The sequence below is a fragment of the Acartia tonsa genome, chromosome 10 (genome assembly GCF_053477335.1).
Source record: "Acartia tonsa isolate MP-2025a chromosome 10, ASM5347733v1, whole genome shotgun sequence".
Taxonomy (NCBI): domain Eukaryota; kingdom Metazoa; phylum Arthropoda; class Copepoda; order Calanoida; family Acartiidae; genus Acartia; species Acartia tonsa.
This window is the reverse complement of record NC_137269.1, coordinates 41,045,870-41,059,451: the sequence shown is the minus strand read 5'-3', so window position 1 is coordinate 41,059,451 and position 13,582 is coordinate 41,045,870. Positions and strand designations below refer to the sequence as shown.

Genomic DNA, 13,582 nt, shown 5'->3' with positions numbered 1-13,582 from the left:
TGTAAAAAAGACAAACAGGTAAGGCTCACTGCCTAGGAAAATATGATAGTGAGCCTTAGTGGTTAGGCTCAGTGTATGTCACGTCAAGGCTCACTGCCTCTTTTTTTCCTCAGTGAGCCTTACCTGTTTGTCTTTTTTACACTTTTTTCCTCAGTGAGCCTTAGTGGTTAGGCTCAGTGTATGTCACGTCAAGGCTCACTATCATATTTTCCTAGGCAGTGAGCCAAACATGTAAGGCTCACTGAGGAAAAAAGTTCAAAAAAGACAAACAGGTAAGGCTCACTGCCTAGGAAAATGTGATAGTGAGCCTTGACGTGACATTCACTGAGCCAAACCGCTAAGGCTCACTGAGGAAAAAAGTGTAAAAAAGACAAACAGGTAAGGCTCACTGCCTAGGAAAATGTGATAGTGAGCCTTGACGTGACATTCACTGAGCCAAACCGCTAAGGCTCACTGAGGAAAAAAGTGTAAAAAAGACAAACAGGTAAGGCTCACTGCCTAGGAAAATATGATAGTGAGCCTTGACGTGACATACACTGAGCCTAACAGCTAAGGCTCACTGAGGAAAAAAGTGCAAAAAAGACAAACAGGTAAGGCTCACATAGTATAGTGAGCCTTGATGCGACATGTCATGCTTTGGCTCACTATATGTTCAACCAAGGCTCACTACCGCTTAAGTAGGGTACCCTAGGCCGGCATACAGTAAGGGTAGACAAGTCTAAGACACGGTATAGGGAGCCTAAGACACGGTATAGTGTGCCTAGTCCAGCTTACGGTCGCTTAAGACACGGTATAGGGAGCCTAAGACACGGTATAGGGTGCCCAATCCAGCTTACGGTCGCCTACAGTAAGGGTAGACAAGCCTAAGACACGGTATAGGGAGCCTAAGACACGGTATAGGATGCCTAGTCCAGCTTACGGTCGCCTAAGACACGGTATAGGGAGCCTAAGACACGGTATAGGGTGCCCAATCCAGCTTACGGTCGCCTACAGTAAGGGTAGACAAGCCTAAGACACGGTATAGGGAGCCTAAGTCAAGATTCGAACCCTCTACCAAGCGGTAGTCCAGCTTACGGTCGCCTAAGACACGGTATAGGGAGCCTAAGACACGGTATAGGGCGCCTAGTCTAGCTTACGGGCGCCTACAGTAAGGGTAGACAAGCCTAAGACACGGTATAGGGAGCCTAAGTCAAGATTCGAACCCTCTACCAAGCGGTAGTCCAGCTTACGGTCGCCTAAGACACGGTATAGGGAGCCTAAGACACGGTATAGGGCGCCTAGTCTAGCTTACGGGCGCCTACAGTAAGGGTAGACAAGCTTAAGACACGGTATAGGGAGCCTAAGACACGGTATAGGGTGCCCAATCCAGCTTACGGTCGCTTAAGACACGGTATAGGGAGCCTAAGACACGGTATAGGGCGCCTAGAGTAGGGTTAGTCAAGCCTAAGACACGGTATAGGGCGCCTAAGACACGGGGGAGAAGGGTTGGAGTGAAGTATGAACGCGAGTATTGATGTACGTAAGCGAGTATTGAGGTACTGTAGTGAGCCTTGACTGTAATACGTACTAAGGCTCACTACGTATACTGAAGAATCCAAGTTTCCTTGATAACTAGCGAACGGATAGGGCTAGGATCGATGTTAAGTACTCTAAATGACCGTCTCGATGAGCCTAAGACACCCACAAAGTTTGACGGAGCTAGTCCAACTTTTACTATACGATTGTCGCACTAAGGCTCACTTGCGGTATTGATATGTCATGCCAAGGCTCACTAACACTTGAAAAATCCAAGTTTTCTCCACCATCGGGGCAGTTTTTGAGCTAGACTCGATGTTAAGTACTCTAAATGACCGTCTCAATGAGCCTAAGACACCCACAAAGTTTGACGGAGCTAGGCCAACTTTTACTATACGATTGTCGCACTAAGGCTCACTTGCGGTATTGATATGTCATGCCAAGGCTCACTAACACTTGAAAAATCCAAGTTTTCTCCACCATCGGGGCAGTTTTTGAGCTAGACTCGATGTTAAGTACTCTAAATGACCGTCTCAATGAGCCTAAGACACCCACAAAGTTTGACGGAGCTAGGCCAACTTTTACTATACGATTGTCGCACTAAGGCTCACTTGCGGTATTGATATGTCATGCCAAGGCTCACTAACACTTGAAAAATCCAAGTTTTCTCCACCATCGGGGCAGTTTTTGAGCTAGACTCGATGTTAAGTACTCTAAATGACCGTCTCAATGAGCCTAAGACACCCACAAAGTTTGACGGAGCTAGGCCAACTTTTACTATACGATTGTCGCACTAAGGCTCACTTGCGGTATTGATATGTCATGCCAAGGCTCACTAACACTTGAAAAATCCAAGTTTTCTCCACCATCGGGGCAGTTTTTGAGCTAGACTCGATGTTAAGTACTCTAAATGACCGTCTCAATGAGCCTAAGACACCCACAAAGTTTGACGGAGCTAGGCCAACTTTTACTATACGATTGTCGCACTAAGGCTCACTTGCGGTATTGATATGTCATGCCAAGGCTCACTAACACTTGAAAAATCCAAGTTTTCTCCACCATCGGGGCAGTTTTTGAGCTAGACTCGATGTTAAGTACTCTAAATGACCGTCTCAATGAGCCTAAGACACCCACAAAGTTTGACGGAGCTAGGCCAACTTTTACTATACGATTGTCGCACTAAGGCTCACTTGCGGTATTGATATGTCATACCAAGGCTCACTAACACTTGAAAAATCCAAGTTTTCTCCACCATCGGGGCAGTTTTTGAGCTAGACTCGATGTTAAGTACTCTAAATGACCGTCTCAATGAGCCTAAGACACCCACAAAGTTTGACGGAGCTAGGCCAACTTTTACTATACGATTGTCGCACTAAGGCTCACTTGCGGTATTGATATGTCATGCCAAGGCTCACTATACACTTGAAAAATCCAAGTTTTCTCCACCATCGGGGCAGTTTTTGAGCTAGACTCGATGTTAAGGTGTCTAAATGAGCGTCTCAATGAGCCTAAGACACCCACAAAGTTTGACGGAGCTAGGCCAACTTTTACTATACGATTGTCGCACTAAGGCTCACTTTCGGTTATGATATGTCATGTCAAGGCTCACTATACACTTGAAAAATCCAAGTTTTCTCCACCATCGGGGCAGTTTTTGAGCTAGACTCGATGTTAAGTACTCTAAATGACCGTCTCAATGAGCCTAAGACACCCACAAAGTTTGACGGAGCTAGGCCAACTTTTACTATACGATTGTCGCACTAAGGCTCACTGAAATTACAAGTTTTGGCGAAAATACAAGATTTTCGGCCTCTCGCGTATTTTGAAAAATCAAGTTTCTACTCTCATTTCTCAACGGATTGAGCTAGAATCGATGTTAAGGTGTCTAAATGACCGTATCAATGAGCCTGACATATTTTATTACAGGTTTTGGAAGATTGGGGCAATATTTCGATACGATTGTCGCACTAAGGCTCACTTTCACAAAAGTGCAAAGTGAGCCTTACCCCGACAAACGTATCGAAATATTGCCCCAATCTTCCAAAACCTGTAATAAAATATGTCAGGCTCATTGATACGGTCATTTAGACACCTTAACATCGATTCTAGCTCAATCCGTTGAGAAATGAGGGCAGAAACTTGATTTTTCAAAATACGCGAGAGGCCGAAAATCCTAGGAAATCAAGGTTTCGGTATGCGCAAGTGAGCCTTAGTGCGACAATCGTATAGAAAGACTTGACCCAGGTCCGTCAAACTTTGTGGGTGTCTTAGGCTCATTGAGACGCTCATTTAGACACCTTAACATCGAGTCTAGCTCAAAAACTGTCCAGATGGTGGACAAAATAAGGATTTTTCAAGTATCGAGGGGTGCCGCTCAAAAAACCAAGTTTTGTCCACCATCCAGTCATTTTTTGAGCTACATAAGATTTAAACACGGCAAAATGTCCGTCTCAATGAGTAGAATAAGCACACAAAATTTGACGGAGCTAGGACAATTTTAAGGGGGGCGGACCAAACCGTTTGTGTTTTGGCGCTACAAGTTTTGGCGAAAGTTGAAATTTTCGGCCTCTCGCGTATTTTGAAAAATCAAGTTTCTACTCTCATTTCTCAACGGATTGAGCTACAGTCGATGTTAAGGTGTCTAAATGACCGTCTCAATGAGCCTGAGATATTTTATTAAAGGTTTTGGAAGATTGGGGCAATATTTCGATACGATTGTCGCACTAAGGCTCACTTTCACAAAAGTGCAAAGTGAGCCTTACCCCGACAAACGTATCGAAATATTGCCCCAATCTTCCAAAACCTGTAATAAAATATGTCAGGCTCATTGATACGGTCATTTAGACACCTTAACATCGACTGTAGCTCAATCCGTTGAGAAATGAGGGCAGAAACTTGAATTATCAAAATACGCGAAGACGCCGTATAAGATACAAGTCGTGGCGAAAGTTCACTTATACGGCGTCCACGCGTATTTTGAAAACTCAAGTTTCTGCCCTCATTTCTCAACGGATTGAGCTACAGTCGATGTTAAGGTGTCTAAATGACCGTATCAATGAGCCTGACATATTTTATTACAGGTTTTGGGAGATTGGGGCAATATTTCGATACGATTGTCGGGGTAAGGCTCACTTTGCACTTTTTTGAAAGTGAGCCTTAGTGCGACAAACGTATCGAAATATTGCCCCAATCTTCCAAAACCTGTAATAAAATATGTCAGGCTCATTGATACGGTCATTTAGACACCTTAACATCGATTCTAGCTCAATCCGTTGAGAAATGAGGGCAGAAACTTGATTTTTCAAAATACGCGAGAGGCCGAAAATCCTAGGAAATCAAGGTTTCAGTATGCGTAAGTGAGCCTTAGTGCGACAATCGTATAGAAAGACTTGGCCTAGCTCCGTCAAACTTTGTGGGTGTCTTAGGCTCATTGAGACGGTCATTTAGACACCTTAACATCGATTCTAGCCCTCTCCGTTCGCTAGTTATCAAGGAAATTGAGATTTTTCAAGAAAACCTGAAAAAACCAAGTTTCTTCGATAACTAGCGAACGGATTGAGCTAGAATCGATGTTAAGGTGTCTAAATGACCGTCTCAATGAGCCTAAGACACCCACAAAGTTTGACGGACCTAGGCCAAGTATTTCTATACGATTGTCGCACTAAGGCTCACTTACGCATGTGAGCCTTGGTGCGAAAACCCAAAAAATTGATCAAACATCGTTTGGTCCGCCCCCCTTAAAATTAACCCAGCTCCGTCAAATTGATAGGGTGAATCCAGCATATTGAGACGGACATTTTGCCACCTTGAAGTCCAAAATCGGTTAAGAAACAAAAAAGTTTTCCTAGGAAAAACTGATTTTTCAAATTTTTAGTGAGCCAAACCACGACATAAAATGAGCCTTACCCCGACAAACGTATCGAAATATTGATCCAATCTTCCAAAACCTGTAATAAAATATGTCAGGCTCATTGAGACGGTCATTTAGACACCTTAACATCGATTCTAGCTCAATCCGTTCGCTAGTTATCGAAGAAACATGGATTTTGTCAATTTGGTATTTAATGTTTTTAAACATTTATAAGTGTAATTTTGAACTCTAGTGTATTTTCTTGGGGAACTATGATGTGCGTCTTCACCGGAAAGTCTACGTAGACCCTATATGGACTCGGTGGAGGTTTTAGTGTCTAATGGCAACACAAAAGTGTCTACTAAGGCAGTCTACGATGTAAATAGGCCCTATAGAGGGTAGATAGAGGGCAGATAGAGGGAAGATAGCGAAGTATAGAAGGCTTATAAGTGGACAACGGTTGGTTATAACTTAACAACGGTTAATTATCTTTGGTTCTAGCTTCGAGAGGGCTACTTGGGGGTCACCTACGGGTAGCTGGGTATTAGCTAACCTGGGTATTGGTGTCCTGGCTTAAGTAAGACTGTCTTTAGGGTAGTAGAGGGCAGTCTAAGGGCGCTTAAGTAGGGATAAGTAGAGGAAGGTTAGGATAGAGTAAGGTAACCTTCTCCCGCTTGACAAGGGTTACTCTAGGCTTGCTTACGGTTGACTAAGGATACTTAGGCTTGGTAAAGGGCGCCAGTAGGGTAGACTACGTGTGCCTAAGTGTCTTCAGGCTGGACTAGGGTGCCCTTAGACGAGTATAAGTGCCCTCTAGCTTGGTATAGTGAGCCTTGACGTGACATAGACTGAGCCTTGGTTGAACACAGTGAGCCTTGACGCGACATGTCGTGGTTTGGCTCACTATATGTTCAACCAAGGCTCACTAGCGCTTAAGTAGGGTTCCCTTATGCCGGCTTACGGGTGCCTAAGTGTCTTGAAGCTGGACTAGGGTTCCCTTAGACGAGTATAAGTGTCCGCTAGCTTGGTAAAGGTGACTGTCAAACACTCTTCAGTAGTCAAGGTGCCCTTAAGTCAGCTTGGGTGACTGTACTACAGGTTCCCATACCGTAAGTGTCTTGAAACCCGAACGCAGTGAGGTGTCTGTTTCGAGCGATAGCGAGACACAGACCTTGTGTGCGCTGGCTTGGGTCCCATACCTCAAGTGTCTTTAACCGGAGCGAAGCGACGTAACGTTGGCTTGGGTCCCATACCTCAAGTGTCTTTAACCGGAGCGAAGCGACGTGTATAGGGGGGACACGGACAACGCTATTATCCATCCATCAACCTTTCAATCTCTGAAGCAAGCCTTCAGTCACCCGTTTTAGAGGGTGACCACGAGTGCAGCTTCTTCTAAGCGGAGCGAGTAAGGGCTCCCTCTAAAACGGTTGCAACTGAAGGCACTTCAGAGATTGAAATGGTTTTGGATGGATGCCTTCCTTTACCCTGTCAACGAGGTGGTTTACCTGGGTTTTCAAGACTGGTGACACTGACACGTTATGGCTTATCTACGGGTCTCCCTACCTTCCTATCTCCCCTTACTATCACGCCTCGCTTCGCTCGGGTTTCAAGACACTAGGGGAAGCCTCGCTTCGCTCGGCTTCCCCCTGGCACGGACACGTTATGGCTTATCTACGGGTCTCCCTACCTTCCTATCTCCCCTTACTATCACGCCTCGCTTCGCTCGGGTTTCAAGACACTAGGGGAAGCCTCGCTTCGCTCGGCTTCCCCCTGGCACGGACACGTTATGGCTTATCTACGGGTCTCCCTACCTTCCTATCTCCCCTTACTATCACGCCTCGCTTCGCTCGGGTTTCAAGACACTAGGGGAAGCCCTGGCACGGACACGTTATGGCTTATCTACGGGTCTCCCTACCTTCCTATCTCCCCTTACTGTTACCCTCGCTTCGCTCGGGAGACTGTGGCACGTTATAGCCAGCCAGCAAATCCAGCAAGATCTCAAGGCACCGTGTGGTTATGCCTGGGTGCCCTGTCAGTGAGCCTTGGTTGAACATCTAGTGAGCCAAACCACGACATGTCGCGTCAAGGCTCACTGTGTTATGTGAGCCTTAACGGTTTGTCTTTTTTGCATTTTTTTCCTCAGTGAGCCTTACCTGTTTGGCTCACTGTATGTCACGTCAAGGCTCACTGCCTCTTTTTTTCCTCAGTGAGCCTTAGTGGTTTGTCTTTTTTGCATTTTTTTCCTCAGTGAGCCTTACCTGTTAGGCTCAGTGTATGTCACGTCAAGGCTCACTATCATATTTTCCTAGGCAGTGAGCCTTACCTGTTTGTCTTTTTTACACTTTTTTCCTCAGTGAGCCTTAGTGGTTTGGCTCAGTGTATGTCACGTCAAGGCTCACTGCCTCTTTTTCCTAGGCAGTGAGCCTTACCTGTTTGTCTTTTTTACACTTTTTTCCTCAGTGAGCCTTACCTGTTAGGCTCACTGTATGTCACGTCAAGGCTCACTGTCTCTTTTTCCTAGGACAGTGAGCCTTGGTTGAACATAGTGAGCCTTGACGTGACATGTCGTGCTTTGGCTCACTGTCTTTAGTGAGCCTTGACGTGACATCGATTGGTGTCCTAGGCGTCAGCCTGTAGCAGCGCAAAATCTACGTCTAACCCTAACATAAGTCCTTGGTATACCAAGACTGGTGTCCATGCTTGGGTGCCTAGGCGTCAGCCTGTAGCAGCGCAAAATCTACGTCTAACCCTAACATATAAGCTTGGTATACGGGTGTCCAAGGCGCCAGCCTGTAGCAGCGCAAAATCTACGTCTAACCACAAGAATATAGGCTTCCTATACGAGCGCTAGTGTCCAGGCTTGGGTGCCTTGCTTACGGTCGTAGTGTCCCTATAGGGTGCCCAAGGCGCCAGCCTGTAGCAGCGCAAACTTGACGTCTATATACAAGAGTCATCCTAAATTTTCGTTCAAATCCGTCTACCCGTTCCTTAGATATAGGGGTTCAAAGATTCTACCCAGGTACCCAAGGCGTCAGCCTGTAGCAGCGCAAAATCTACGTCTAACCACAAGAATATAGGCTTCCTATACGAGCGCTAGTGTCCAGGCTTGGTGTCCTTATAGCGGGTATAAGGGAACCTTCATACCGTAAGCAGATTTGACCCGCTTTCCAATGTCCCGACTGCGTAGAATCATATCGGGACATAGGAATGAGGGTACCAATTGAGTGGATAATAGAGAATAAAAGAGTGAAATATCAAAAAAATGCTAAAAAATTGCATCTATCTTCGGTTTGGGTGGTGTCCAGGCTTGGTGTCCTCGCTTACGGTCTTAAGTGTCCTTATAGGGTGCCCAAGGCGCCAGCCTGTAGCAGCGCAAAGTCTACGTCTAACCGTAAGATAATCCGTCTAATCGTGTCTTAAATACAAGTGTCTGCGCCATATAATTCCTCTATTGATTGATTTTTAGGGGCACTATGATGTGTGTCTATCCTGAAAAGTCTACGTTGATTCCTACTTACTTTGGTGAAGGTTTTAAGAATCTAGAGTTAATTTGTAAAATTAAATATTTAACATAAATTTCTATTTTAACAATAAAATTCAAATTTATCTATATTTTTTACATATTTTTAATGTTTAGTGAGCCAAAAGTGGGCTATTGATTGATTGCTCCCTAGGAAAAATGAGCCTTAGTGGTAAGGCTCACTGTCTTTTTTCCTAGGAAATTTTAGTTTAGTGAGCCTTACCTGTTTGTCTTTTTACACTTTTTTTCCTCAGTGAGCCTTAACGGTTTGTCTTTTGGCCTCTTTTTTTTGTTTAGTGAGCCTTAGTGGTAAGGCTCACTGTCTTTTTTCCTAGGAAATTTTCCTCAGTGAGCCTTACCTGTTTGTCTTTTTGCCTCTTTTTTTTGTTTAGTGAGCCTTAGTGGTAAGGCTCACTGTCTTTTTTCCTAGGAAATTTTCCTCAGTGAGCCTTACCTGTTTGGCTCACTGCCTCTTTTTTTTGTTAGTGAGCCTCAGCGGTTTGTCTTTTGGCCTCTTTTTTTTCTCAGTGAGCCTTAGTGGTAAGGCTCACTGTCTTTTTGGGCCCAAGGCGCCAGCCTGTAGCAGCGCAAAATCTGCGTCTAACCATAAAAATTTCAAAAAAACCCTAGGAAAAATTCAGTGAGCCTTGACGTGACATCAAAAAAACCCCAAAAATGTCAGTGAGCCAAACCGCGACGTCCCCCACGTAACAAAAAGGGGAAAATAGCAATCAATCAATAGCCCACTCAAGGCGCAAACTAGTCGTGAGTTAACCTAAGCCACGCAATTATTTCGGCCTCTCAAAAAACCAAAAAGTCGTGTGCCGCCGGCAGGGCTGCAAAGCTTGTTTTGGCTCTCTAACTGTTGCCTATTCTTCGCGCCCGAAAGGGCGCGACTTTAAGCGCAAGTTTTAAGCGCAAAAACGCCAAATAATTTCTCAATATGACCAGGATCCCTCATCCCCCACCACCAGCTTAAAAAACACGAATTTTAGCGCAGAGAGGGCACCTTTCTCAGGGTTCACCCTACACAGCGGTAGGGGTCTCCCTCCAGGTGCGCTCTCTCTAGCGCTAAAATCCAGTCTCCCAAGCTGGTGACAACGGCTTCATCTGCCGAGTGTCAAAGGTTGTTGGTGGGCACCTGTTAAGTCGTCAGGTGGGTGTCAGGAACAGCTCACCGTCTCAGTCACTCGACTCTGTATGAGTCTAATGATGAACAACGGGGCCTTCCTCCTAAGTCGTGTCCTTGGGACACAGTGATTGGGAGCGATAGATAGATATAGCTTTCGTTCTACCAGGCTTGCGCCTAGCTGCTCCTTTCCCGACAATCTCACTAATTTTAGATAGCTCTCAAGACTGGTCTCTAGCTTAGAGGCGTTCAGCTATTAACCAAAGTACTTAGCGCATCTGCTCTGACAAGTCAAACAACAGAAACACCAGCGGTACCAGGCTCTGGTTCCTCTCGTACTAAAGAGCCTTACTCAAGACTAGTCCTCCCTATTAGTAGGGTAAAACTAACCTGTCTCACGACGGTCTAAACCCAGCTCACGTTCCCTTTTGACGGGTGAACAATCCGACACTTTCTGAATTCTGCTTCAAAATGATAGGAAGAGCCGACATCGAAGGATCAAAAAGCTACGTCGCTATGAACGCTTGGCAGCCACAAGCCAGTTATCCCTGTGGTAACTTTTCTGTCACCTCTTCCTTCAAACCACGAATTAAAGAGGATCGATAGGCCGTTGTTTCCAAGGTTCTCCTTGTACTGAAAGGAGAACTCAAGCTGGCTTGTGCCCTTCTACTCTATTCAAGGTTTCTTTCCTTGAGGAGCCAACCTTAGGACACCTGCGTTATCGTTTGACAGATGTACCGCCCCAGTCAAACTCCCTGCCTCACTCTCTCTGAGGTTAGGGTTGCCCTTTCAACTTCCTTCTACAACTGAAGCAAGGCATTAAGCCTAGCTGTCTTTCCCTTCCGACTTCTTAAGCAGAGAAGACATACGTGTGAGAGTATTTCAAGACTGGCTTTTACACCTCCTCTCTATCCTACTTCAAGTATTCCTCTCCACCAAGCGAAACTAGAGTCAAGCTCAACAGGGTCTTCTTTCCCCGCTAATATCCACAAGTCCGTTCCCTTGACTGCGGGTTCGCTAGATGGTAGATAGGGACAGTGGGAATCTCGTTAATCCGTTCATGCGCGTCAGTAGTTATCTGACGAGGCATTTGGCTACCTTAAGAGAGTCATAGTTACTCCCGCCGTTTACCCGCGCTTAATGGGACCTCTTCCATTTGACATTCAGAGCACTGGGCAGAAATCACATCGAGTCAATGTCACCCTTTGACTATCTCGATGCTTTGTTTTAATTAAACAGTCGGATTCCCCCTGCTCGTGTCAGTTCTGATCAAGCTATTGATAGCTAGACGTATATACGTAAGTATATGAAGCCTAGCGCTTCCATGCCTTCAAGATTAAAGGTCCGAACCACATCCAGTCCTTCCAATCCAAGGGCACTTCCACGTTAAACCCGACTAGCTTAGCCTTCAGAGCCATTCTTTCTCCCAAAGTTACAGAACCATTTTGCCGACTTCCCTTACCTACATTATTCTATTGGTCAGAGGTTCTTAACCTTGGAGACCTGCTGCGGATATGAGTACGGCCTACACCAGTTCAACCATAGCCTTAAGATTGGTTTTCAAGGTCCAGCTTCCACCAGAGACACGTCTTGAACGGACGTGTTCTTAGCTAGGGTTACCTTTACTCACTCTGACAGTGTTTCAAGGTGACCTTTCGCTTATATAGAAAAGACAACTCTCTCTCTGGGGTTAGAAGGAATCCCAATCCACTTTCCTGGTTACCCAGGCCTATATGCTAGGATGAGACTGGTATAGGAACTTGAACTCTAACAAGTTTCCCTTTCTCCGCTTGCACTTGCCTGTGCCTTGTACATACTTCAACTTTAGATTAGAACCGCCTGACTCGCGTTCAACTACTGTTCACACGAAACCTTTCTCCACTTCGACTATCCAATCCCTCCTTGGATTATTCGCTACTTCCACCAAGATCTGCACACAACGTTGCTCCCGACTTTACTTTAACTGGCCCTTTCTTGCCACGTTATTACCAGCCTACTTGTGCCTAGCCAACCTCTAGGCACAGCTGGAGTATAAGTCCTTCTATAGTTTTAGCAACATCCATTTTCAGGACTGCTTTCTTCGACAGGTGAGTTGTTACACACTCCTTAGCGGGTCCCAACTTCCATGGTCACCGTCCTGCTGTCTTAAGAAACCAACACCTTTTGTGGTATCTTATGAACTATGACTTTGTTACTTTAACTCTGCGTTTGGATCATCCCACAGCGCCAGTCCTGCTTACCAAGAATGGCCCACACGTCCTTTCATATTCCTTCCGACTTTAGCAAGGCCTTCTACTTAAGCGCCAAGCTATTCTCATCCATTTATAGTTTGAGAATGAGTTGAGATCGTTCCAATCCCATTCCTCCTAGTCATTTGCTTTACCAGATGAAACTATCCTTGTGAATTACAGCTATCCTTAGGGAAACTTCGACTGGAACCAGCTACTAGATAGTTCGATTAGTCTTTCGCCCCTATACTCGACTCTGACAATCGATTTGCACGTCAGAATTGCTACGGGCCTCCACCAGGCTTTCACCTGGCTTCACCCTGATCAAGCATAGTTCACCATCTTTCGGGTCTTAACAGATTCACTCAATCTGACTTTGCCGCTACTACTATAGCAAGCCTTCAACGAAACCACATGCCTTGGTTTCCCACTTGACTTCCCTTCACACCAACCCTCTACTTGGGTTCTATTTGTCCGCCTGTTAAACTCCTTGATCCGTGTTTCAAGACGGGTCGATGTCACCGTCTTTACTTTTCAACAACGAGTGCTTTAGCGCTCGCTATGCCGCCCTCTACACACAACTGAAGTGCTAGCTCTCCCGTCTAATGCACCTCCTTCCTTCTCCTTCAAGGTTGACTCTAACTGGTACCCAGGTTCACCTTCCTATGAACACAAGGAATACCAGCTTGAGACCCTTACACCGTTTGTCAAAGGACAATTTCACATACTTTTGACTCTCTCTTCAAAGTTCTTTTCAACTTTCCCTCACGGTACTTGTTTGCTATTGGCCTTGCCGCCAGTCTTTAGCTTAATGAATGGTTTACCTCAACCTTCAGAATACAATTCCAAATATTCCTACTCCACTCTCAAGCGGGCGTGCCTAGACCTTCCCAGCTCTCTTGGTCCTTCACCTTTCCTATGAACGAACCACATTCACGAGAGACCTTGCCATGGGAAGCCTAGACTACCCGCTTGCTTGCGCCTCACAGTCCCTCTTACAGAGAGACTCAGCCTAGAGCTACCGTCTTGTCATTCGCTATTACTAAGACGGTCTCCTTGGATTCCTTTTCCTCCGCTTATTGATATGCTTAAGTCAAGCGGGTCTTTCATTCTCTATCAAACACTCTTATTGAGTCAAACTGCCGCTAATTCTCAAATTAGACCTTTACGTAGCTCTTTGGATCCGTCGCATATATTACTGTCCTCTCTCCTACCTTCTAAACGAAGGGTAGGAAGAACCGCCCTATGGACGGGTGCCTTGCCTCCTTATGCCCACATTCTGACAAGGAATACGAAACCAAAGCCTTGCTTTGTTTCCTGCGCTTGCGTTCAACCAAGCT

At 45.6% G+C, this 13,582-nt stretch overlaps 1 non-coding gene across 1 annotated transcript; it reads right to left on the bottom strand.

Annotated features, from left to right (window-relative positions):
• Nucleotides 1–10,043: 10,043 nt before the first annotated feature.
• Nucleotides 10,044–13,367, bottom strand: LOC145330926 (large subunit ribosomal RNA). The gene has a single exon (XR_013883596.1). It is a non-coding gene; the product is annotated as a large subunit ribosomal RNA (ribosomal RNA).
• Nucleotides 13,368–13,582: the final 215 nt, after the last annotated feature.